The sequence below is a fragment of the Prionailurus viverrinus genome, chromosome F2 (genome assembly GCF_022837055.1).
Source record: "Prionailurus viverrinus isolate Anna chromosome F2, UM_Priviv_1.0, whole genome shotgun sequence".
NCBI classification, from domain to species: domain Eukaryota; kingdom Metazoa; phylum Chordata; class Mammalia; order Carnivora; family Felidae; genus Prionailurus; species Prionailurus viverrinus.
In genome coordinates this window covers 11,115,040-11,139,990 of record NC_062578.1, presented here as the reverse complement: position 1 = coordinate 11,139,990, position 24,951 = coordinate 11,115,040, and the positions used below count along the sequence as shown (strand labels likewise).

Sequence of the window (24,951 nt, the reverse complement as noted above, 5' to 3'; positions counted from 1 at the left end):
GGTGGCTCGGTCGGTTGAGCGTCCGACTTCGGCTCAGGTCATGATCTCACGGTCCGTGGGTTCGAGCCCCGCGTCCGGCTCCGTGCTGACAGCTCAGAGCCTGGAGCCTGTTTCGGATTCTGTGTCTCCCTCTCTCTCTGCCCCTCCCCCGTTCATGCTCTGTCTCTCTCTATCTCAAAAATAAATAAATGTTAAAAAAATAAATAAATAAAAACACATTTAAAAAATTGCAGTGACGCTTGAAAAATTGTTTTCTAGGGTTATGGGTTAAAAACTTTGAAATTATTCCTTAGGTATACTGGGATTAAACAAATCAATGGACAATGGAAGGTAAGAGTCAGATTTCTCATTGTCAGGGGGAAAAAGTTACATAAAAGCAAGAGGCAAATGCAAGAATGAACCATGAGGTCCTGCATTAGAATCAGAGACATTAGGGGGTTCCTGGGTGGCTCAGTTAGTTGAGCAGTCGACTTCGGCTCCGGTCATGATCCCGCAGTCTGTGAGTTCGAGCCCCACGTTGGGCTCTGTGTTGACGACTCAGAGCCTGGAGCCTGCTTCCGATTCTGTGTCTCCCTCTCTCTCTGTTCCTCCCCTACTCACACTCTGTCTCTCTGTCTCTCTCTCTCTCTCTTAAAAATAAATAAAGCTTAAAAAATTAAAAGAAAAAGAATCAGAGACATTAGGGTGAGCTTGTGTATAGTTTATTTCAGATACAGCTAGATGGATACAGAAAAAAGAAGAACGATTTGTATACATTTCCTGGCTCTGTTCACTAAGTCCTTGAAGCAATTACGTTCCTACAGTGCGCTCACCCAGTGCTCAGACCTTGTCTTTTTTTTTTTTTAATTTTTTTTTCAACGTTTATTTATTTTTGGGACAGAGAGAGACAGAGCATGAACGGGGGAGGGGCAGAGAGAGAGGGAGACACAGAATCGGAAACAGGCTCCAGGCTCTGAGCCATCAGCCCAGAGCCTGACGCGGGGCTCGAACCCATGGACCGCGAGATCGTGACCTGGCTGAAGTCGGACGCTTAACCGACTGCGCCACCCAGGCGCCCCTCAGACCTTGTCTTTTAATATATTTCCAAATAAAGGAACTGGAACTCTTTGGAAAAATGATTGTAGCGCTTGGACAGTGAATATATAGATGAAACTGGAGCCTCTTGCCATGCCAGAAAGTAAGAAAGTAAGTGCTAAAAGGCAATACAAAACAAAACAACATGGAAAAAAACCAAAAACCAAAAACCAAGAAACCAAGGATGGGAAATGTCAAGGAACACAGTGCCATTAATGGCCAATTTGAATTTTCAAGTAGAAAAGGCTTACTAAGCATCAGTTCAAATTACGGCAAAAAGACAGACAGACTGAAACAGAAACCAGCAACGTGCTGAACTCCAAAAACAGAAATCATGTAAAGTTTCTTGAAAGATGAGGACTAACAAAGGAAGATAATAGCTTGTCATCAGATTTCTCCTCTGCAACACTGGACAGTGGAAGACAGGGCTTGAGAAAAAGGACAGTGTCCTTGTAGTATTGTGTATAGCCAAGCTTTTATAAATAAGGAAGGAAGAAGTAAGGCCACACTCATATATTTCAAGTTCCAGAAGCCCATCATTCATCACAATTGTTCCCCCCCACCCCAAGGGAGAAGGGAGAGGCAGTGGAGGGAGAATTCAAAATACTACACCCAAATAATAAAAAAATCTCTAAAGGTAATAATAATATCTATAAAACAGGAGTGGGCAAAGAATCATGTGAAAACTTCTATCAAAATAAATTGTGACCATGTGTTTGCAAGCTGTAAAGTTCTTTGCTAAAAATGAAGTTTAAAATTATCTAAGAGATTCAGTCGCTGACTCCTACCAAAATGCAGAAGCAACCTGAGCGGTTGAAAAATGAACAGAATTTACTACTCTTCCTTTCAAGTTTCCAGATCAGTTGAATTATTTAAACTTCAAGATTCTAGACTGCTATGTAAAAAGGGCTATTATCATTCATGACTACTTATCTTTGTGACTCAATATTTTTTCTATTCTGTCCGAAATAACTTCTTTCCACGCTGACCTGATACCACACTTCACTATCATTCCTTCCTGTCAATTTAATATTATCAAAAATATATTAAAATTGTTAATATTCTTTAAAACAGTTTCACTGTTCTTATGTTCTTGATTCATAATATAGTACAAATTACGAAGTTGAATTTGTAAGGTCTATACTACTAAAGCAGTACTTTTTTTTACTCATTTCATATGCGGACGTCTTTTTGGGGGGGGCGGATTTTCTATTAAGAAATAGTTGACAACCGTGGCTGTCGACAGGCTTTGAGTAGGAACATCGCGTGAACAGACAGAACCGGTAGTTTAGAAAAAATCCCGGTGTCAGTGTGACAAATGGCTGGAAGAGGATAGAAAATACACAGACATAGGAGTAGAAGACCTGTATTATCCCGGTAAGTACTTGGATTATCAGAGCTACAGTTTGTTAAGCACTGGCTGTGTGCCTGGGATTGTGTCTGAGTCCTTCAGATACATTCTCCATCCTCTGTCATTCTCACAAGGAGCCAGGCAGGTGTTATCACCTTCCTGTTAGTGGCCTGCAGGGGCTAAGTGACTTGTCCAATCCAGCCTCTTTATAAGCTACGGAACAGAATTGTTTTCTGCTATTTCACAGTACTGTGTGCAAGTTCAAACAAATAGATAATTCTTTTAGGTATGTTATTTATTGCGTTTGAAGCCACCCTAACATTTAATATTAGGCAGCAGCGAGCAATTAACATCGATTTGTAGATGCCTAAAAGAATAAACAAATCTCCCCAAACTGCCATGTTGTTTCGTTTATTTTCAACAGTAAGTATTAACTAAGGCGTACACTCTTCTAATAGCTTTTTTCTCTTTGCTGTTTCCATTTGAAATCAGAGTCCAATTATGTTGCAAAACCCACAATTCAGAAGACTGCAGAGAAATTGTCCTTCTCCATATATTCATATAGTAGGACTTTTTCTTAGTAAACTGAAACTTCAAACACAAGTTTTCGATTGAAAACTTATCTTAGTTTTTTTTGAAGATAGTAAAAGTGAAAAAAAAAAAACCACACACATTTGAATGCAGGAAGCCTTTAAGCACCTTTCTCTCCCCTGCCCTCCCTTCCCCCCATTCTTCCTGTGAAGCATCAGAATAAACATCCCTCGTTTGAACCAAATCGCCCACTGCGCGTAGCTGATATCATGAGCACGGATACATAGACCTCATAAACAGAGCTCTCACACCTTATCAGAACATTCTCATCTGAAAGGTGAGGATGCTGGGACCCTGCCTTTTTGTACGTGGTCAAATCAATTAGGGGTAAAGAGAAAAAGCGCATGGTGAGGAGGGGGTGGGCCATTCAGGTTTGTTTAGATTTCACTTAGCTTAAGTCCATTAAGGTCTAATTCATTATGTGTTTTACCTGATTGTGAGCAAGGCAGCTGAATGTTGTACGGCTTTGTAATGCTGACATTTCCTTCACACAATTTAAAATTAAACCTTTTATTAGTTCAGGGAAGGCTGAGGCAGGAAACAATAGAAGCTCGGGGAGAGTAATTATTTCTGTTCCATTGTGTAGGATGTTTGAGCTTTTGATTAGTTGCAATATACAGTACTTAACAGCTAACCAATGTTGCCACGATTAACAATACATGAGAAGTTTTTTTTTTTTATCTTAACAGTGTGCTGCACACCCCTGAAATGTTGGCTTTCTCTGTTTCTTGGTGACTTCAATCTTGTTTTTAAAATACCTCTCATTTTCTGGGGTGTTTGAAAACGACCATGCTATCAACAGCATGGAGTAGAAAGCAGCAGGCATGGCAAGAGGGGATCACTGTAAAATGGATGCAAAAAGCTGTGGGTTGTACACCATTAAGCGTTCTCAGTGTGTTTCTAATGAGCTTATGATGGCCTCACCGAATTACTGTTTCTACTCCAGCTCAGTAAATTACAGTATGCCCAAATTAAATCAGTGGGACTCAATAGAAGCCAGTCTTCATCAGGGTCCACATTTGTAAGAATTAAAAAATCATACTTAATCATATTCAATCATGTCCATTGTCTCCAAAGTATTAAGCTCATTTTCTTCCCCCAAATATTTGGGTCCTAGAGTTTGCTTTATGCTCAAGGAGCAATCTCATTTCTTTTCCTACTTTATACAAGTGCAATTCTTATTTCCACGTTTGGTCATTCCAAAGCCCTTGCAGTGTGAATGCTGAAGATGAATTCCAATTCAATAATCACTATTAAGTGGTAAGATTATCATGATCACATCTGTATACGTTAGTTACTAAATATGTGTGGCTTTCTCTTTGATTTTAAAGTGTTCTAAAAGCTGGGATTTGGTAAATTATATATTATTAGTTAGAAATAACGTATGTCATTTGGGCTAAAAATGTTTTTTAAAAGGCTGGAGGAGAGACCACAACACGTGTCATCTGCTGTGTGAATGAATGGCAATGTGGTATAGATAAAATAAACCAAGCCACATAGATCAGCTTTCAAGAATAGAACATAAAATGCTGCTAAGTTTAAACTGGGAGAAATAAAATTTACAGAAAAGGGGATAATCACTGCTTTTTTATTATTTTACGTAACTATTATGTCAGATAATTTGTACTTGTATAACCCTTCTTGTCTAAGAGTTAAAGAAACATTACATGAGCACTTGAGAGGGATGTGTACACTGCTCTTGTTGGATAGGATATTCTGTATACTTGTTAGGTCCATGTGGCTCATAATGTTTTTCATATTCACTGTTGCCTTATTGATTCTCTGTCTGGATGATCTATCCATTGTTGAGGGTGAGGTATTGAAGTCCCACAACTATTATTGTATTATTGGCTATTTTTCTTTTTAGCTCTCTTAGGTTTTGGCTTCATAAGGTAAGTGCTCCAATGTTGGGCCCATAAATATTTGCAATTGTTATGTCTTCATGCTGTATTGACTTCAGGCTATACCATAAAGTTAGAGTTATCAAAACAGTACGGTATTGGCATAAAAAAGGAGAGAAATAGACCAACAGAACAGAATTGAGAGCCCAGAAATAAACCCAAGTTCAACTAATATTTGATAAGGCAGCCAGAAATACTCAATGGAGAAGAGAGCATCTCTTCAGAAAATGGTGCTAGAAATTCACATGCAAAAGAATAAAACTGGACCCATAGCTTGCACCACTTACAAAAACTTACTCCAAATGGATTAAAGACTTAAACTAAAGACGAGAAACCATGAAACTCCTGGAAGAAAAGATAAGGAATAAAAGGCCCTTGACATGGGTCTTGTTAGTAAATATTTGCTCATGATAAGTAAAGCACAAGCAGCAAAATAGAAAATAAACAACTGAGACTACATCAAACTAACAAGCTCCCGCACAACAAAAGAAACCTCAACGAAATGATAAGACAACCTAAGAGATGGGAAAAAGATTTGCAAAACATATACCTGATTAGGGGTTAATATCCAAAATATATACAGAATTCATACAAACAACAGCAAAACATAAATCATCCAATGAAAAAAAAATGAGCAAAGGACCTTGAATAGACATGTTTCCAAAAAAGATGTACAAAAGACCAACAGACACATGAACTGATGCCCAACATCAGTAGTCACCCGGGGAATACAAATTGAAACCACAAGAAGGCGTCACGTCATGCCGTAACAGGCATGGCCATCAACAAAAAGACAAGAACTATCAAATGTTGGTGAGGATGTGGAAAAAAAGGGGACCCTCGTGCACTGTTGGTGGGGATTTAAATTGTGCAGTCACTATGGAAAACAGTATGGGGGATCCTCAAAAACCTGAAAATAGGAATACCATATGATCCCGCAATTCCACTTCTGGGAGTATATCCAAAAGCAATGGACCCACTAAGTGGAAAAGATATCTGCATCCCCGTGTTCCTAGCAACATTGTTCATAATTCCAAGACGTGGAAACAACCTAAATATCCACTAATGGATGAACAGATAAAGTTATGGCATACACACACACACACACACACACACACACACTGGAATACTATTCAGCCATACAAAATGAGGAAACCTTACCATTTGCAACAACATGGATAGAACTTGGAAGACATCATGCTAAGAGAGATACGTCAGATAGAAAAGACAAATATTATATGATTTCAATTTTATGTGGAGTCTAAAAACAAAACAAAATGAAAAAAAAAACACCCCAAGGTCATAGAAAAAGACATCAGGCTTGTGGTTAGCAGAGAGAGAGGATGGGGAAGGGGGGATTGGAGGAAGGTGATCAAAAGGCATAAATTACATCAAAAGGGATGTAATGTACCACACGATGACTATAGCTAAGAGAGCCATTTGATATGTAGGAAGGTTGTTAAGAGGTAAATTCCGAGGGTACTCATCACAAGGAGAAAATGTTTTCCTTTTTTTTTAATTGTATGTATATGAGAAGATGGATGTTAGCCGAATCTATTGTGATAATCATTTCACAATATATGTAAATCAAACCATCATGCTGTATCCCTTCAACTTACACAGTGATGAATGTCAAGTGTTTCTCCATAAAACCGAAACAAGGAACAAAGATTTTCCCATTGCATTACAGATAATAAAAGGCTGAGCCAGAATTAATAGCCAGAAAAAAAGAGAAACGTTATAAACATTAAACAATTTAGTTTCACTGTCTTTCTTTCATAATTCTCATTGGTTTGGGCTATACAGGAAGAAAAAAAAAAGGCCCCAAAGAGTATTTAAATGGAATTGACTCCCAGTTTCCATTTTCTAAAACCAGACAGCATAATCCCTACCCATTAATGTATTAATTGGTTATCACGTTACTGGTGGAGGGTCAAATTAGGCTATTTAATTTATAGTAGGGAATAAAATTCCTCTCTCCTTTCCCACAGAATCAAGCCATCATCCTGCCAGCCTCTCCCCATCTGGCTCAAACCACTCTCTGCTTTTCACCGAGAGCAGCTTAACAACAGGACTTTATACAGTTATAAATAAATAATCCAGGTTCTCATTCCTAAAATGGAACGCAGCACAGAGCTGGTTTAGAAGTTGGCACTGCGCGTCCTGCGTATGTGAAGCATCAGCGTTGATTAGCACAGACAGGAGATCGGAAAACCATGAAGCACTTTTGAAACCCTGATAGGAAGTGACTCTCTCTGGATGCAGATTTATTGATACTGACAACATTGTTTTTTTCCCAATTTTGAAAAAAGTGAAAGTACCTCGTACGTGGAAAAATACAGAAACCAAATGAATGATGAAAAAAACAACGGCTCAGTAGAACTAAATGTCCCAATGCCTGAAAGAGCATGTGTTTGTGGTTGGAGAGTGGGGAGAAGGAAAAAGGAAGCAAAGAAAAGGGAAGGGGGGAGTAGGGCAGAAGGAAGGAAAGGTTAAATACAAAATGCTTTCAGCAGAGGTTTAAAAAATAAATATCCTATATGATTTTCAAATGTTTGCAAAGATTTGGTCCTTGAGCTTATCTACTTCTTTAAAAAAGGGTCTCTGATATTTCGCCACATTCGCCTGAAATCCGGAATCTTGAGGAATGTCATCCCACACCTTATATATTCATACTGGCCAAGGAAAGAAATTGGTGTAAAAGTGAATCCCTTACAAAAAAGAAAGATAGATGGTGAAAAAAGAGAAGAACAAGAAAATTGCCTTAAAACACATAGCAATCTTCTCAAATGTCAGTCTCTTGATTTTTTTTTTTTTGGTTGAGAAAAAAAGAGAGAGTTTTTACCAAGCCTTTCCAAATTTATATGTGGTTAAGTCAAAAATTGAGTCACTGAATGGCTGCATTACAAGAAAATCCCAGTACTGTAATTCAATCTTCCTCAATATCGTCAAACACTCTCTTTACTGACACCACAGGGGAGAGAGCTAGAAATCACTCAACATTGGAAGTGACGACGTTTATTGCAGGATCAGGAGGCTGTTCTGTCCCATTCCAGGGCCGTGTTCAAAGGAGGATATTCACCTTTGGGTGCAAAACAGTGGGGTCGCTCTCAGGTCTGAGAGTGCTCTTTCTGGACTCTGCTCCAGACTCCTTGAATAGACTTTTTGGGCCAGACAAGGTTTCCCTTCGCTCTTTATGACGGCTCTGTCCCAGTAAACACATTGAGAACAAGCAGACCTTCAACTACATCCTTCCTCTGGGATAAAACTCCCAAGGTAACCCCATCCTAATAAGTGCCATACGTAGCACAGACCCTTAAAGGAGCTAAACACTGTCTTAGAACAACCATTGAATCCATCATATGAAACTAAAGTTGGGGTGGGGGGGGTGGGTGGAGGGCCACTCAGTCACTGCAGAAAGGATGACATTGGTGGGAGTCTTTGATCCAAGAATGGCCGTAGCCATATCCATGGTACAATCCTTAAGGACAAAGAAACAGGTAAAAAAATATTGATATGATAAACGTGATAGAAGTGAACCTACTCTTCTCCCCTAACACATGTGAAATTTCCCTTGGAATTTCTTGTGGGTATAGATTGAGTTCCCTGCATATGGTGGGTGGACAACAACTATTGATGATCATTTCCATGACCTGGCAAGGAATGTGAAGTTTCCATGGGAGAAAATAAACCATTAAAAAACAAACAAACAAACAAACAAACAAACTTCAGGCGACCCAAAATAATATTCATCAGGATGTCGACAAAAGATCAGAATGGGAAGAGAATAAAAATACGCAAGACAAACAGTATTTTCTCTATTTTTTTTAATTTTTACATTTATTTAGTATTGAGAGACACAGCACGAGTGGGAGAGGGGGAGAGAGAGAATGAGACACAGAATCCAAAAGCAGGCTCCAGGCTCTCAGCTGTCAGCACAGAACCCGACACGGGGCTCGAACTCACGAATCGTGAGCTCATGACCTGAGCCGAAGTCAGACGCTTAACCGACTGAGCTACCCAGTCGCCCTTGACAAACAGTATTTTTTGAGTGGAAAGTCAATGAAGTGCAAAGGGCTTAGCAGTTGCCGCCAAAGAAACACGTTAAGAAGGGATAGGAGACTTTTGAAGGCATAATATTTGTTAAATTGGTATTATCTATTATATAATTTCAGGGAGTTATTGGTCTGCAGGGGTGCTTGGGCAAGGAGAGAGACTATAGCTTAATTCAGTGTCCAGAGTGTCCAGGAAACTGGTATCCATACATGAAAGAATAAACAAGCTGGTGGACGTACAAGCCAGAGGAGGTGGTCTGCCCTTGTCAACAGCATCTTGACTGCATCCCGAGCTCATTGCCAAGGCCAACATTATTAGTTTTTTTCCTTTCAATACTTTTATTTTTTATGTTTTTTTAAAAATTTCAGCAGTCTATCATTTTAATTATGAGGTTATAAGTATTTCAATTCTATTATGTGCCTATCTAATACAGGGAGATGAATACAAATCTATTTATCCACCTGTCTATCATCGTTTTTTAAAAATATAATTTATTGTCAAATTGGTTAACATACAGTGTGTACAGCGTGCTCTTGGTTTTGGGGGTAGATTCCCGTGGTTCATCACTTACATACAACACCCAGCGCTCATCCCAACAAGTGCCCTCCTCAATGCCCCTCACCCATTTCCCCCTTCCTCCCATCAACCCTCAGTTTGTTCTCTGTATTTAAGAGTCTCTTATGGTTTGCCTCCCTCGCTCTCTGTTTGTAACTATTTTTCCCCTTCCTTTCCCCCATGGTCTTCTGTTACGTTTCTCAAGTTCCACATATGCATGAAAACATATGATATCTGTCTTTCTCTGACTGACTTATTTCACTTAGAATAATACCCTCCAGTTCCATCCACGTTGCTGCAAATGGCAGAATTTCATCCTTCCTCGTTGCCAAGTAGTATTCCATTGTATATATAAACCACATCTTCTTTATCCATTCGTCAGTTGATGGGCATTTAGGCTCTTTCCATAGTTTGGCTCTTGTCTGAAGTGCTGCTATAAACGTTGAGGTACAAGTGCCCCTATGCATCAGCACTCCTGGATCCTTTCGATAAATTCCTAGTAGTGATATTGCTGGGTTGTAGGGTGATTCTGTTTTTAATTTTTTGAGGAACCTCCACACTGTTTTCCAGAGCGGCTGCACCAGTTTGCACTCCCACCAACAGTGTAAGGGGGTTCCCGTTTCTCCACATCCTCGCCAGCATCTGTAGTTTCCTGAGTTGTTATTTTAGCCACTCTGACCAGTGTGAGGTGGTATCTCAGTGTGGTTTTGATTTGTACTTCTCTGATGATGAGTGATGTTGAGCACCTTTTCATGTGTCTGTTAAGGCCAACATCATTCTTGCTAGACCCTGAACATTCTAAGAGTCTAAAAACCCTCTGTGCCTTCATTCTTGGGTTCTGCAATACTTGATTCTGTCTAACCCCATTAGTACAAATAGAAAGCATTCACAGACTTGCTGAGGACAGCAGCACAGAGGACCCAGAGAGACGTGGGCACAGATGGATGGATAACATAATAATGACAGGAGGCTAAGCCTACATTGTACAAAATGGGGAACCAAAAGATCCCATGATGCCTGTCCGCCTCATTCTTCAACCTCCCACAGCCTATGTAAAACATGTTGGGATCAAGCTAGGCTTTGAGGGATCTGAAGAAAATTACTTTGTTCTCTGAGTTCACTTCCCTCGTCTATACAACCTGGGAAAATACCTGCCTCATACGTATTTTTAGAGAATTAAATAAAATAAAGGTATGCAAATAGACTGGCATTGTGCTCACACATGGTGGCCAGGGTTCAAGTTCACTTCCCTCACGTCAAAACAGAGCCCTTATTTAGGAAGAGAAAAAGAAAGCTCGCTCTCTATTCAGAGCAAATCTCTGGCACTTCTCAGAAAATGAATTTGGTAAGTGTGATTTTCTTTTTAACTTACTGGATAACAATATAAATTTATAAAAGATAAGAAAAGCTCAGCGCCACCAGGGGCAATTTAATTCTCAATTTCAAAGACAACATGAGTTTGGAACTTTGAAGAAGAGAGACTGGTGATACATAATTTGATCTAGTTCTCAAGTGCTTACATTTTAATTTGGATTGTTTAAACACCACTCATGAGACTACAGGGACTTTAAACCATATCACAAATCACAGAATGAAGCACTTTATTTTTCAGGCAAGTTTATTAAGGGTAGGCAGTTGAATGACAAGTAACTAGAGTAATCATGAAAACATTTTTTCGTGATGAAGACGGATGGCGGTACTCCTGCTTAAGTAATACAGTTAGGTGGGCAGTTTATACTTTTTAGAAAGATGTCGTATCTGGAATGTGCCTCCCTCTTCAGAGAAGACTAGTTTCTGATTTAGAAAGGGCTTTGGAATCTATCCTACGGTGTGTTTGGTGGTTAAAAACAGAAGTTTAGACACATCATAAGCAACATCTAAGAGACTCCTTAGAAAGACAGCTTATTAAAGGGAAAACAAACAGGTAATCGTCAATTTCGTCTCCATTTAAAAGTCTCTCAGAGAGAAGCTAGTTCAATTATTTCAAATGGAGTGATCCCAGTGTGATGTCGTTTACATAGAAAGACGCGGATGCATTTGACAAAACGTTTAAATTTTACACACACATAGATATATAAATGCTAAGGAAATATATCAAACTCTGAAACCTTTGGAAAGCACTGGCGTTTAGTGTTGGGAAAGGAGGAGAAAGACCACAGGGAAATAATGGCTGCCCTCAACCACGATGAGGCAGGGGTTTATGTCTGAAAGCCAGGAATCGGTAAAATTGCTTTTCTTGACTTCTAGATCTAAAACAAACAAACCAAAACATTTCAAGCATCCTAGCGAAGAGGTTAAGAAGCTTTCCCTTTAGAAATCAAAAGTATACACAAAACTGGAAAAGGCAGATTCACTATTGACACAGCGTGTCTAAGAATGAGATAGCTTATATTGCAAAACATAAATAGTTTAATAAGCTAATAGTTTTGATGAAGAAGTATTGGTAGAGTGGAATGCACAATACTGATGGATTTGTAACAAAGTTTGTTTTTCTAATCTGTAATTTTTTCTCTCCTAACGTTCCTGCTTGGTAAACTAGAAATTGAGCAGACGACGTCAGTACTTGTATTAGCTGTCTGTGAACTAAAAATTGTTCTGGTGGATTGGTATTTTATCATTATGCAATGTCTCTCTTCACCTTTAGCAATGATGAGAACCTAACCAACCACTGCGAATGCTTAGGATAGCTGTATTAGTTCAGTGTTAGCTTCTATGACTTTTCCCATTCTTTCCCCTTCAACTTTTCTGTGTTCTTAATTTTAAGGCGTGTTTCTAGTAACAGCATATACTTGGATTTTTTTAAACCACTCTGACAGTACCTATATTTTGATTGGAAAATGAATTACATTTACATCTGACGCATTGACGGAAATATTTGTGTTGAAACCTACATCATCCTACTTGGTTTCTAGTTTTCTATCTCCTTTTGGGTCTCTTTCCCCCTATTTTGTGCCTTCTTTAAAAACAAAAAATCAAGCATTTTTGTCCCAACGTTCTCCTGTATTACATGTTGGTTAGATGTTCTCTGCCCCCCCCCCCCACCCCTTAAGCTGTTACCATAGAAATCAGAACATTCATTCTGGACTTATTGAAGGTTAATAAAATTAGTACTTTTACAACATCCCAGATGCTGAAAGATCTGAATATTTTAAATCCATTTACCCTTTTGTGCTATTGTTTTCATGTCATTTATTTCACCTATATGCCTTCGTTTGGCTTTCCCCTCTCCCCCCAAAACAGATCTTAGGACAAAAGTTAGAGCTCAGAGCTTATTTGGAAATGGATCCCAGAAGGAAAGTGATCAAGTGGGGAAGGGAGGAAGGTAAAAAAATATGTATTAATGATCAGGTCACACAGTTTGGGGACTTAAATGTATTCGGGGCTGTACTGGTGGTACATGAATGGAGTTTCCACCATTTATTGCTGTTTCAACATTTATTGGTGTGGTTTCAACCATTTATTACATTCTCAATTTCAAGGAGTGTAGTTTTCATGAACAACACGTGCATTTGATTGTTTTTTTTTTTATTAATTACAGTTTTCGGTTGAAATTCGGATATTGACCCGAAGAATTTTGCCAGAGAACTTTTAGCCTATTAAACTGCTATGCTCCAATCTGTTTCTACCTCCAATGTTGGGCCTATGTGTCAATCTGGTTCTGTACGTGTTTCCTCTTTGTTTTCATTCATTTGGTTCTGACATCGTGTGAAGTTCTGGATTATGCTATCTTCCTCCAGAGAGGATTTGTTTCTCTTCTGATAAGCAGTTAGAATAAACGCTGATCTCCTTCAAGGTTTCTGTCTGTGTCACAGCTGCCCTAGACCCTCTGCTTTGATTCGCCTTTCGCAAGGCTCGGCAGGAATCCTGGGGTATTTTCCTTCCTAATGGGCCTTGAATCTCCATTTTTCTTTCCTCTTCATCTGATTACTGAAACTGTTGGAAACTCGGCTGAAATTTCTTAACTGACGGTGTCTTCCTGTCTTTCCAGTTTCTCACTTGATGCTGTTTAGGAATCAGAAGGTGGCAGAAAGGGGAAGAGAAGCAGAGAAGGTAGGGCTCACTTTAAAGCATTTCTCTTTTTTCCAGAAGCTTGGTCCCTTAAAGCCTTGGCTAACATTGTTTTCTTACTCCTAAAATAGCTCTTTTCTTGTTTTATCCAGTTTTTATTTATTATGCCTTTGGTGGGATCATTGGTTTAAATCAAGCTATTCTCTCATAGCCAGAAGCCAGATTATTGTGGTAAGGTGGAAATTCTCATTTATTGTATGGTCTTAGTGAATGACACCAGAAGTAAACGTGGAGACATTTTTCACTGAGAGTCTCTGGAGATTTTGGTTCCTCATAATTATTAATACTTTACGAGTACATGCCATATCGATATTTTTAATTTTTAATGTTTATTTTTGAGAGAGAAGGGGAGGGGCAGAGAGAGAGGGAGATATAGAATCGGAAGCAGGCTCCAGGCTCTGAGCTGTCTGCACAGAGCCCGACATGGGGCTAGAACTTTGAAACCATGAGATCATGTCCTGAACTGAAGTCAGACACCTAACCACCTGTTCCACCCAGGTGCTCCTGCCGTATTTTTTATGAAGGTAGAAATAATACGAGGAAAATGTGTATAGACCTCAGCAACTTATGAGTATAAATACCACTATCTTTTTTATGTCCTCCGAAATTACCAAAACACCCCAGGTGATTATCTCTTCTAATCAATTAATTAACAATTTAATTAATTATCTCAGTGAGAGGTAAAGATTTAAAACATATATTAGTTATTTGTTCCTCTGTGCTCAGACTTATTCTTTTAAAGTTTTTTTTTAATGTTTATTTATTTTTGAAAGAGAGAGGGAGAGAGAGAGATTGCACGAGCTGGGGAGGGACAGAAAGAGACGGAGACACAGAATCTGAAGCAGGCTCCAGGCTCTGAATTCTAAGCACAGAACCCTGTGTCTGTCTTGAACTTATGAACAGCAAGATCATGAGCTGAGCCTACCTTAGCTGCTTAAAAAACTGAACCACCCAGGTGCCCTTCAGAGCTATTATAAGCACTAAGAGCTACGGCTAGGGAAGGTAGTAGTAAGAAAAAAAATAAGATCTATAATAAATAGTCCTTATTACCAGGACGTTTATAAGCAAGCTTTTCAGAAAAGACTAGCAAGTATAAGAAATCACTGAACAAGTAAATGTGGATTAAGTCACATTGATAGTAAGTGTAAAGGAGTAACAATATAAAAAAGATCCACAGGGGCAACGTCTAATGAGGTGTTAGATATTGAGCCATTATTGTGATAAAGTTATTTGGTTATTTGCAACCAAAATTTCTACGAAGATTAGTTGGTTTCAGAGATTCTATGATATCCTTGGAGGACAAGAGCTAATTTATGCAACGTGTTTGTTCCCAGAATCCATCATAATCTCCGTTACAAGTCCCAGAATGAGATACTGAACATGCACGTCCGCACAGAGAATATTCTAGTCAATGAATAAACTCTAAGAACAAACTCTCTTTTTATGAGGTTCCATTCTCCAGCCAAGAACACATTAGAACACTTGCTAATAGAATTATTTGTATTTTTGTAAATATGAAATGAGTCTGTTCCTGACACTTTTCACAAGGAAACTGGACAATTTCTTGTGGTGATATTCAGTTTCATTGTTTTGGCCAAAGAGATCAAAGTACTCAATTATGTTAAGTTCTTAATCATTTTTAAGGTTACACACTTTCATTTTCATTTTTATTTATGATTTTGCCAGGAATCATAACATCTCCATGACATGCTTTTAGAAAAAAAATTGCAATAAGAACATGGGATTGAAATGGTAGATGCTTTATAAAAAGTAACAGGTATTTTTATTATACAGCCATTATCTTTATTATAAAATTTCAGTTGATGAAGCATAACTGGGTAGAAAATCGTTGTAAATATCAGTTATAAATGAATGCATAGACACAACAGTATGCTAAGTGCTATAGCAAAAAAAGTGAAACGGAGTCTATCTATGTGTGAATATATGTGTATATAAATGCACACATATTACAGAAAATACGACACGGCTGTAATGACCATACTAAAATATATGGAGTACTACTTTAAAGTTCAGTTAATGCAAGTGACAACCAGTTATAAGACATAATGGGAGAAAAAAACCTTTGATAGTAGCAACAGAACAGCTAAAGTACTGAAGACAAGCTTAAGCTTAACAAGTAATGGACATCATCAGCCATAAGAAGAAAATTTTAAAATACTGAGACACAAAAGAAGATTTTCATATAAACAAATAGAAATTCTGGCTATGTTCTTGAGTAGGAAAAAACAACATAATGCAGTCAGATCTCCTAATATTAATCTTATTGATTAGTTGGCCAAATATACATGAAAATTCTAGAAAAATGTAATGATTTGGATTGCCTTTGTAAATTATTAAGCCACATTACAAAGCTAACTATATGAAAATAGAGTGGTACCTGCTAATACTGATAAAACAGAATACAAAATCCATCTAAATCCATAGGCATTTTTTTCATTTGATAAAGAGAGCACTTCAATTAAAAAAAAATATATATATATATATATACATGTTCCTAAGTAAATTAAACTGAGTCAAGAGTAAGCCATTTTGGAAAAAAAATACATAAATTTGGATTCCTGCTTCACACACAATAAACTCTAGATGGATCAAAGAATTATAAATGAAAAATTAATCATAAGCTATTAATGGAAAAAAACTGAAACATAGAATTCTTTTACAGTCTCAGAATGGTGAAGGCCTCTTAACTATTGCACGAAATTTTAGAAGCCTTGAACTAACATATTGGTAAATTCAACTATATAAAATACAATATTTCTGTGTGAAGAAAAATAAACAAAATCAAAAGATAAGTGACAAAAGAAAAAATTGCAACTTATATCACAAATTATTAATTTCCTAACTTGTAAACATTTCTACCAATTAATGAGAAGCTCTTCCAAAACAGTTGACAATTTGCAAAGCATATGAAATACCAGATTACAGAAAATGAAATGCAAATATTTGACTCCTAAACATATTTATAATATGTTTATAATAAGGAAAATATAAAATTATAATTTCAAGATACAGTTTTCACTTATACATATTGACAACTATTAAACAATTTGATAACACAAATGAAGTCTCATACTTCTTGCTAGAAGTATAAACAGGTACAACTATATGGAAGGCAATTTAACACTAATTAGAAAAATGTTTTCTGATTATGCATTGCCCTTATTCGTATTCTGCTACTGGGGATTTATCTTACATTTGTATCCACATGTGTTTAAAACAACTTATGCGTAGTTACTCACTGAATACTTTCTAATATTGCAAAAATTTTGAATGAAATCTGTTTTCATCATTAAAGGAATGGTTAAGATTACTATGTCACTTTTTAATAAAGCATGTTATCTAAAAGAATTAGAAGTTGACATATGTCAAGAGATCAAAAATATCTAAGGTATATTTTTAAGAGAAACAATAAGATGAGAATTGTGTTTTTGGAAAACTACCTTTTTGGGGCTGAATTGCGATCCCTCAAAATTCATATTTTGGAGTTCTAAACTCCAATACCTCAGAAGGTGACTGTATTTGGCCATAGGGTCTTTTAAAAGGTAATTCAAGTAAAATGAAGTCCTATGGGGGCCCTAATCCAATATGGCTGCTACCCTTATAAGAAGAAATTAGAACACAGGACAAAACATACAGACCTGGGAGCAACCGTGTGAGAACACAGTGTGAAGGCAACCACCAAAGAGACAGGATTCAGAAGAAACCAGATCTGCCAACACTCTGATCTTAGACTTGTGGCTTGTAGAACTGTTGTTTACATGTCTGTTGCTTAAGCCACCCAGTCTATGGTGTTTTCTTATGGCAACCTGGGCAGACAGATACACTACCATTTGTGTAAAAATCGCATATATATACACGTACATATGAATTTGCTTGCATATGTATAAAATATATTTAAGGATAGAGAGACAAGCTGGTTGCAGTGTTTTCTGTGGGAAAAGTAACTGTGTTGTCAACGGAAAGGTGTGAGAGAGACTTCTGGAAAGAGCAATGCCCTTAGAACCAGGAGAAAAGTTTGAGTAGCAGTCCCTGTCCACTTAATTAGCATGTGCCCTGGAAGAAAATCGTTTAGCCATACAGTGCCTTGACTAGACATCTTTTCTTTTTTTTTACAGTTTATTCATTTTTTGATAGAGACAGAGAATGAGTGGGGGAGGGGCAGAGAGCTAGGGAGACACAGAATCCGAAGCAGGCTTCCAGGCTCTGAACTAACAGCACAGAGCCCCACGTGGGGCTCGGACTCACGGACCATGAGATCATGACCTGAGCTGAAGTTGGATGCTTAACTGATTGAGCCACCCAGGCACCCCTCGACTAGACATCTTTAAAATAGGTGCAGTGAGACCACTAAATGAACAATAAGACCGCTACAAATGAACACATAATCCATGCTGTATCATTTGAGAAGTTTCTCTCCACTTAGGAAAAAAGTGACAACTGAGGAAATATAAATACGTGAACGTTCAGTATCTAATCAAAAACTTAGTCTCACGTGTCACAAAGACTAAAGTTCAGAAGAGCTGAGGATGACAATTGCGTTAGGTTGGTCCTAAGCAAGGAAAACAGCTAAGAAATAATTTTCTTGATTAGGGACAGATGGTATAAACTTAGCAAAAGAGAGAAAGGAAATAGGGATCCCCTATTTTATTTCTGTCCTCCCTGTCAAGGAGAATGATCTTCAACCTGGAAACGGAGGAAAAGCTATTGGGTGGGGGGAATTGAAACTGAAAGATAAGTGAACAGATTGTAAAAGAGCATTCAGCTTCTCAAAATAAATCCACTTTTCTGGACCCAGATGAATGGTTCTACGGTACTGACAGAACTTGCCACAGAGAGCCCTTGGCTACTATCAGTAATCATTAAGGAGATAGTAGAGAAGAATAAAGCCCATCCTGGTTTTAAAAAGCTTTGGAAGGTGCCTTCAACAAACCATAGAAGTGTCACCTTTTTCCTTTTACTCTTGATTTCTCAAACTTGTTATGTTTGTGGAGAATGAAGGCCCGTCTCTGGAGCAAATAGTTAATTATTTGAGATAAGAGCTTGTGGAAAGGAAATTCGTAATCGCTGGAAACCAGACTGGGTACACACAAAGAACAAATAAAGAATCATGACGGGCCAACTGCAGAGTTGATCTTTTGCTTTTTTTTGTTCCTGCAAATTACTTTTTTCATATCTCTATTATGGCCCATGCGATGTTGTGAAGTATTTGCTTACATACATGTTTCCCTAAATATACTGTGAGTTCCTCAGGATATGGATGATGTTCTATTTTAGACTCCGAGCTTTTAAAATCCTATTCATTTTTTTTTTTTTTTTGGAAGCTTAGGAGAAGTATCTGCTGTAGGCAGAGGACATGTGGGTTTCATCAAGCCATTTGACAAAATTTCTAATTATGGATATTTGGTCACAGTGGAGAAAATATCTACAATTAATATTTGTAGCTTGTTAAAACCCACTATGCAAGGGGCATTGGTGAGTAGATATTAACTTGAGGGAGATCTGTATGTACTCAGTGTAAACCCTTATCTTCAGCTCAGCTCTGTTTGGAGATGTAGATGTCATAGACACAGAAAATTTATGATTCATATAATACTGATTGAGAAGTGCTAGTTTTGTATCAGGGATAAAACCGTAGGCAGGGCGTGCTGAGTCCCTGCCATTGGAGCATTTGTAGCATAAGAGAAGAAACATATAAATACATTGAAGTAAAATACAAGAGTTGTCAGAGGAAACTCCAGAATTTTTCTATAGGATGAGTTTAACGTTGGCAATCTGGTGGAAGGTGTGCCTACGAGGCTCATCTTGAAGCTGTATCTGCTCAGTCAGGACTGGTTTTACTTAACTCTACATTAATTTGAGCATGTTTGGGGTGAAGAATATTCTGGAAGACTATGAGAATGTGAGTTGAGGATGAAGCTTCTAGACAGTGCTTTGACAGAGAAAGTACAGAGGGCTATGGGGTTACATAGTGGTGGAATCACCTAATCCCTATCCATCAGGTATATGATCTACTTTAGTGGAAGTGATGCTGTGTCTGAATCATGAAGATAAGTGAAGGAATAGGTGGAGAAAAAGACAAATGTTGCAGACAGAAAGAGCAATATACCTGCCAAGTGACAGAAGCAGGATCATGACATCTTAGGATATTCAGAAATGTAGTATGATTAGAACACAGACTGAGAATGAGGGAGTACAACATGAGGAGCCACAGAGAATAGCCTTGTTTGCAAAGGTACAGCCTATATTTATCCTTTGAGTAATGCAAGCAAATGTAGGTTTTTAACACTAGAATATAACATATTCAGTGTGTTTTGAGGAAGTTCCTTGGGATGGAGAACAGATTGGAGATGCTACATCTGGAGGCAGGTAGTCCACTTAGAAAGCTCTTATAGGACCAAGAGATATTGCTGGCTTTCCTGGGGAAATGGGAGAGCCAAGGAATCATGAGGTAGTGACATGGTAACATTGATAGAAATGAGGGATCTATTGCATGGGTTGCATGGGGTAAAGGAAAAAGGGGAGGAGTCATATTAAATTGCATTGTTGTCAGCTTGGGCTGTGGCTTTTATTGAGTTAGGACACAGGTGGAACAGAATGCTTGGAATTGGAAGGGAAGATGAGGATTCAGTGTGGTAGATACTTAGCAGAAGAGAGACTACAATAAAGATAACAATGTATGTATTGCAGCATTATTTGCAATGGCCAAGATATGGAAGTAAACTAAGTGTCCACCAATAGATGAATGGATAAAAAAAGGCATGGTATATATTCACAATGGAATATTATTCAGCCATCGAAAAATCTCACCATTTGCAACAACATGGATGTATCTGGAGGGTGTGATGCTAAGTGAACTAAGTCAGAGAAAGACAAATACTATGTGATTTTACTCATATGTGGTATTTAAGAAACAAAACAAATGAACAAACAAAGAAAAAAAGTGACAAACAAAAAACCCCAGAGTCTTAAATACAGAGAACAAACTGGTGGTTTCTAGAGGGGAGGTGGCGGGGGAGATGGGAGAAACAGATGAAGGGGATTAAGAGAACACTTACTGTGATGAGCACGGAGAAATGTGTAGAATTGTTGAATCACTATATTGTACACCTGAAACTAAAATAATGCTGTAGGTTACTTGTACTTGGATAAAAAAAGATAATTATATGAGATTCAATAGTATATTGATTTATTATTATTATTATTATTATTTTGTCATCCTTGCCTTTAAGAACCTCATTAATGGTATGGTGCAAAACAAACATATGCACAGCAATGTTTATGAGCCCTCTAAGGCCCTTTGGATTCTAGATTAAGAACCCTTGTTAAGGGAATTGATCGGATCACTTAAAAGGTATGTGTCCATTGAAATGGAAGAAGTCTTATCATGGGATCATGAGGAATCATAGGCAGAGAGTAAGAAATTTATCAGATAACCAAGGAAGAGAAGTCAGAGAGTAAAGAGAAAAACCAGAAGAGTGTCATGGAAACCAGCTGAAAATATCTTCACTTTGAGAAACTTGTTAACTGTTGTAAAAGATGGATTTGCCAATACACTGAATGAATAAACGTGAGAAAGTAAATATTTCAAGCAGCCAGAGTGATACAACAAATCCAATAAGAAGGAATTTAAATATTATTAAATGCAAAACCCAGGGGGACCTGTGTGGCTTAATCAGTTATGTGTCCGACTTCAGCTCAGGTCATGATCTCACAGTTCATGGGTTTGAGCCCCATGTCGAGCTCTGTGCTGACAGCTCAGAGCCTGGAGCCTGCTTCGGATTCTGTGTCTCCCTCTCTCTCTCTGCCTCTCCCCTTCTTGCGCTCTGTCTCTCTCTCGCAAAAATGAATAAACACTAAAAAAATTTAAATATTATTAAATACAAAATCTTATACTTGGGTCCAAAAAGCCAGCTGGAAAATTATAGAAAAGTAACATTTTTATTTAATTGAACTACATAAAAAGCTTTAGGATTAATATGTATCAATAGAACAATCCTTGTCTACAATAATGTACATAGAATGGGAAGAATAAGTAATAGTCCCATGTTTAGTCCTAAATAGTTTGAGATCTTCTTTTGTAAAACAGAGAGGTTAGAAACATTGGTGTCTTAGAAAATATAAATTGAATCAATGGATGCAATGTTGAGGGAGGATGATTTTATGTCACCAATTCAGGTAAGAATTCCTAGTAATTACTTCTGTCTAGAAATGTCTGCTCTTCAAATCGGTATATTCCTCAACATTGTGGAAACAGCTTAAGCAGAGGTTAGATGATAAATTTCTGCAAAAACAAAGAGAGTTATCAGACAGTAATTAGAGGTTGGGACTGAATGACCCTTAAGTTATATTCTAATTTTACTATTTTAAGATTTGAAGATTTCTACCAAAAATTTTAATATATAAGCATCAGTAAATCTAGAGAAAACTATGTGTTCAACAGTCATTTTATTGTCATACACATTGTATCATTATAATATATTTTATTGGTGTATACTCTATGTTTAGTCATTCCTACCTGGTTGTGATTTTATAAACACTTCAAATAAGAAGTTATATCGTGAGCACTCAAGTGTTAATTTTTTTTTAAAGTTTAACCATTTGGATGCTATAAAATAAAAGGTAGCTGCTAAACCAATTATTAATTATGCAAAAAAGTAAATAATGAATGTGCCTATAACATTCAGGCAACAGAGGTGCTTATTAAAGTAATATTTAAAAATAAAACTTTTCACTTCCGGAACTATATGATACAAGTAACTTTCATTAAACTCTTAATACTTGAACTCGATCATGGTTTTGAAAATCTTGATGAAAATGGAGACATGACTATTTTAACTGATAAAGAAAAAGGAAAGTTTCTATAAAACTTGAGGCAAACAATTTTGTTGAAAGCATTAATAACACCAAGAATTTTTCCCCTTATTTTCAGACAAGGTCATAACACCACTGAGAAAAGCGGCTTGAAAATGAAAATAAACACACTTCTCATCAAAAGAGAGAATTTGTACAAAGCGACCTGTATTTTATGTGTGATGTTATTCATCCATGGTTGTAGAAAGCATATTCCAGTCCTGTCTGTACCCCAGCTGCCGGAGAAAGGACGGCTGTACCTGTATTGGAACCTGCCTCAGAATGTCTACCCACGAGATCTTACTCCAGCCAGACTTCTAGTGTTTTGTGATTTTGCCAAGAAATAAGGGAAAAAAGATCCCTAAGATGGCTATTTCAATGCAGCAAAGAGGAGAGGCTGTCTGTTTTCTATGGCCCTGTGTAATTCAGATCCAGGATGACTCATTCCTCTTAAGTGAGAATAAGCTTAAAAAATTAGCCCATTTTCCTCTCCTTCAGGCTTTAGTGTCCACATCAGCCAAACCAAGCAAAGAGTTCACTTTGAAAGAAATCTCACAGCAGACAGCAAAGCCTGAGCCACAAAAGACCCATTTGTAAAGAGATTATCACCAAGGCAGCTCGTGGTTATGATTTGGGACAAAATAGATTCATAGGAGTCATACTTCTTTCAAATACATTTTCTAACTTGGACCATATGAAAATTGGTATCTAATCTCATGCAAAAAAGAAAAGGTGTATGCAGAATATCTTCAAATAAACTGATATGTAAGCACATATTTAAATAGGAATTGTAATTAATATCATTATCACTAAAAGAAATGATGTTTTATATATACAAAGGCATGTGTTATATCAAGCATGCAGACCATGGTGTCTAATACGGTCCCCACTAAAAGGAACTAGGCTCTGCAAATCCATGGGTAATCCCAAGGCTGGGCAAGAGACATCTTTTGATGTCAGAAAGTAAAGAAGTGCTTAAAAAAGGGTAGGGGGATATGACAAAGACATAGGAGCCAGGGTGAGGGGGTCCCACTGCCCAAATACAGGAAAATTTGAACACCAAAATAATTAAGAACAATAAAGAATGTTAAACCATTGGAAGAAAGAAGAAGCTATCAGTTCATACCAGTACCAGATTATTGATGAATAGATGATGGATGGATGATAGATGATAGATGATGATAGATAGATAGGTAGATAGATGATAGACAAATATTGATAGGAGGGAGAGTCAAAAGCTAAATGTGGAAGGAAGGGTAAACTTAAAAGATCATGATTTTGTATCCATCATAGTAAAAATTGGATCAAGCAAGAATTAGCAAGGGATAATCAATGTAAGAGGAAATTTATATGAGGAGCAGGATATTTACATAGTCATAAAGAATCTCCCCACAGATTGCTGATTGGTAATAATATGGTGCAGAGATTGGACAACATATTGGCTGAGTGATCAAAATTAACATCGCCAATGAGAGACAGATGGACATCATGTGCCTCCAGATGTGATAATGCTGAGACAGGCACAACATCACTTAGGCATCATACCAGGCATGATCGTAAGACAACGTTGACAAAATCAAAACGAAAAATGGTTTGTTTAAAAGAAAAGCAAGTTTATTCTTCAAAAATGTTAATGTTGAAGAAAAAAAAAAAGAGGCACAGTGGAAATATTCCAGATTAAAGGGCCCTGAAGAAACACAGTAACTAAATGCAATAACTAATCTTAAAGTGGACTGTGTGTAAAGAGGGAAAAAATATACCATTATGCACATTGTTGGGGCAACTGGCAAAATTGGGGTACAAACAGTAGAGTATACAGAAATGTCCTATCAAATTAACCATTCTCCTAGGGTCAGCTAACAGAATCTCTCTATTCTCAGACTTAAAGCATTGAAGCCTTTAAAGCATATGCAACTTATTTTCAATTGACTCAGAAAATAAAACACATACACGATGCAGCAAAAGGAGTAAGTTGCTAATTATATTTTGGATACAAGTTGACTTTGAGTCAAAGGTATATGGGAGTTCTGCGTTCTGTTTATATTTTTGCCTTTTTGTACATTTTCTGTAAGTGCCAAATTATTTTGAAATAAAAGGTTTTTTAAAAGTCTGTGCTCGATCTTTGAGGATAAAGAGGTACAATATGCAATTGTGTCATCCTGGAATCCAAGTCCTAATTGGGGTGGAGCATCCAACATATGCACATCCACATGAAAAATAAATATTGAGGATCACACATGACAAAATAATTTCCATAAAATATTTATTGTCTTTTTGCCTGTTTGATTGCAATCTCCTTTTGATGCCGTAAGCTTTCATAATAAAATCGATATGACTCTGATAGTATGCGAGTTGATGTGTTTCCATTAAATTGTTTTATAGTTAATTTGATTGACTCTGATATCAAAAGTGCTTTAAAAAAAATCAAAACGAGGGGCGCCTGGCTGGCTCAGTTGGTTAAGCGACAGATTCTTGGTTTCAGCT

At 37.4% G+C, this 24,951-nt stretch overlaps 1 long non-coding RNA gene across 1 annotated transcript; it reads left to right on the top strand.

Annotated features, from left to right (window-relative positions):
• The first annotated feature begins 3,213 nt into the window (after window positions 1-3,213).
• On the top strand, window positions 3,214-24,767 carry LOC125156469 (uncharacterized). The gene is made up of 3 exons (XR_007148622.1): window positions 3,214-3,293; window positions 13,517-13,578; window positions 22,547-24,767. It is a non-coding gene; the product is annotated as an uncharacterized LOC125156469 (long non-coding RNA).
• Window positions 24,768-24,951: the final 184 nt, after the last annotated feature.